The sequence below is a fragment of the Lygodium microphyllum genome, chromosome 3 (assembly GCF_053477565.2).
Source record: "Lygodium microphyllum isolate KBCC chromosome 3, Lygodium_microphyllum_v1.1.10, whole genome shotgun sequence".
NCBI classification, from domain to species: Eukaryota; Viridiplantae; Streptophyta; class Polypodiopsida; order Schizaeales; family Lygodiaceae; genus Lygodium; species Lygodium microphyllum.
This window is the reverse complement of record NC_141137.1, coordinates 122,195,491-122,198,480: the sequence shown is the minus strand read 5'-3', so window position 1 is coordinate 122,198,480 and position 2,990 is coordinate 122,195,491.

The window sequence follows — 2,990 nt, the reverse complement described above, 5'->3', positions numbered from 1 at the left end:
GAAAACTGCTAAGGAAGGGTTCTTTCCTTTTGAGTGTATCGGCACTCGTTCCCAAGGTGTCTTGTAAATTGGCAAGATCCTTTACATTCCGGTGTAGGGCGTACCTTATTACCCCAACTTGGTCAACCCTAAAGTTCCTTAGATATGCTAGTTTCAGGTTTACAGCTTTCCTTATTTAGAAGGATATCTAAAAATACGTCCTTTTGCAAGATAACTTGCGTAGGGATCTGCCATCCTTGATGAGGGTTTTTACCCTTTCTCCTTGTGAATCAATCACAAGACTAAATGATTTCGTACTTGCTGCGCAAGTCCTGCGATGGAATAATCCATTTTAGATCCTTTAAGCTGACGTATGTCAGGCCTAAGGTTTCTTTTTAAGGCTCTCGGGGACAGCCCTAGTTCTTTATCTTTACGAATTTTTTAAACCTTAGGGTATGAATATTTCTATGTTTAGATTGGTTTGGATATCTTTTGGAAGGTAATATTAATCGTCTTGTCACAATTTTGCTATCCTTGTGACAATTTACTTTTCAGTCAATACAATTCAAATTAAACTTCCTTTTTCCTTGTAGATGAACTCATGCCAAATAACAAATATTTCCCTTGCTACGATGTGCAATTAGCAATGATAACTTCCTAGTAATTTGAGCAACGAAAGAAACCTTTCATGAATTTAATCATTTACAATGATTCGTTGCGAAAGGAATAAGACTAATGGTGCAAGATATAATTTCTATACCTTTAGGATTTAACTAAAATATACTACTATAGTAAATGGATAATCTTGCTCGTAATTTATAATGCTTGATGCAATTTGAAGGAAACTAAGTTCTATACATTATCATTCATAAGCTAAACTCCTTCATTACAAATATATCCTATCCCTAACAATTTCTCTTTGCATGATCGACTTAAAACCGAATTAAGCCAAGAAGAAAAACCTGGTTTTGGGGTGAGATATCCACATGGATACCGGGAGATGACCCTCCCACGGCTACGCCTTGGACTTTCTTAGGAGGCATTGCAATTGAAGTTTTTCGAACGTGGAAGCAGCTTTACAACCTTTCCTTAGAATTCCACCATCGCTCCCTTGCACCGTTCGTCAAAAGTAGTTTTTTTTTGAAAGGCTCCCTCCTTGAATTGGGGAATTTGAAAGGGTGTTTTAGAATCTTTTACAACTAAGACCCATTGAAGCCATGGGAAAGGCTTAATGGCCTTTGTAAGCTCGCACGAACGGGAATAAAAAGGTGTGGAAAAGACACAAGGTGCAGGAGAGTTCTAAGGAAAATAATAATCGTAAAGGTTATAAGTAAGGGTCTAAGGACCCTTAGGCAATTTAGGAGGAAAGGGGCTTATGAGGGTTTACACACGTAGGGGGGGAAATGATTCGGAGGCCAATGAGGAAGGGCTAAAGGAAAATTTAAAAAACACGGGGGTTGGGTTCCAACTATGGGAAGGGCTATATAATGCTTTAAACACGGGGGTAGTAAAAAGGGTTTTTGTAAGGCACAAGAAGGGGGTGAAAGGGTTTTTGAAGCCCGTAAGAAAGGGCTTAAAGGTTAAATCACAGGGGGGGTGGGTTCGAAGCTAGGGAAAAGGGGATTTTAGGGATTATACATAGGGGAAAAAGTAATAAGACCCTTAAGGCCTTCGTGCTCTTGGGGGGAGTGACTCCAAAGTGAAGGTAAAGGGTTTTAGCACGAGGGTGAAAGGGGGCTTAAGATTTTTTAAAAAACCCAGAGGGGGGGGGGGGTGAAAGGGCCTTAAGAGAGCCCCCCCTTGGAAGCTTCTGAGCTTCCAGACTACCACGTGGGGGGGGGGGGGGAAGGGGATTCATAAAAGGTATAGAAAGGGGGGTTAAAGAGGCCCCCCCTTTGGAAGATTCGAAAGCTCAAGTCCACTTGGAGGGGGAGGCTAATATCTCCACATGGGGGAAATTTGGAGGCCGTTACATGGCTGCGATGACTAGTAGACTGTGGCACGGCAGATGGTGGCGACCTTACTCCCTCTTGATCTCCCCGGCGTGACCAACAGAACCCGCCTCCTTCCTCCAGCCTTTACCCCCTCTCGCTCAGTGGCGGCGACGCCCCCCCTTCACGGCAGCTTCGTCCTCTTGATCTTCCGGCGGGCCCCCCTTCAGCCTGCAACCCCTGATTTAAATAGCGGAGGGGAGGGGCGATCCTCCCTCCCCTGCGTGGCATCACGCATGCCTTCCCCCTCACTGCAAGCTCCACCAAGGAGCTTAATCGCTCCTTCTACTTCCCTCCCCCTCCAGCTCGTCAGTTGGCTGGGAGGATAAGGGGGAATTTAAAAAAAAAAACTTTCATTTATCCAATTTCATTTTTATTTGAGGCAGTTCACGCGTGTGTTTCTTTTAGCAAATCGGAATATTACATATAACATAATAAAGTGGTTTATCATCTTCTTAAAATTTTGAGGAGATCAATTTCTTGCATCTAACATGAAAGATTAATTTATCAAATGTCAACAACTGATGTATCTTGCCAAGCTCATTTGCAAGATGAACAACCTTTATGTACAATTTAATGAATAGCTTCTAGTTCTTGCAAAAATCCAATTCATGCATGCAATCATTTCTAAACATCATCAAATTTACTAGAAATTATCCAAAATTTATTTGCCAACTTAATGTACTACATTTTAGTACAAAAAACTTATAATACTCTTTTAGGTTGATGTAGTGCATAAAGTGGGTGGAAAAACTTGTATGATTTACAAGGCATGGTCTGATGCCATGCTCCAAGTTAGTATAGAAAAAATATAATATTCTATGTAGATTGATATGTACACCAAGTTAATACCAAAACTTGTATAGTCTAACAAGCAACTTGATGCACCGAACTTTTGTTGTGAGACCGTGCCACTCTGCATATTGAGTCTCAAGGCCAGTCGGATTGCGATTTGTAATGGAGTGCCGCAAAGAAAACAAAATGCTAACTGTTAGAAACATGATTGTCAGTACAAAGAAT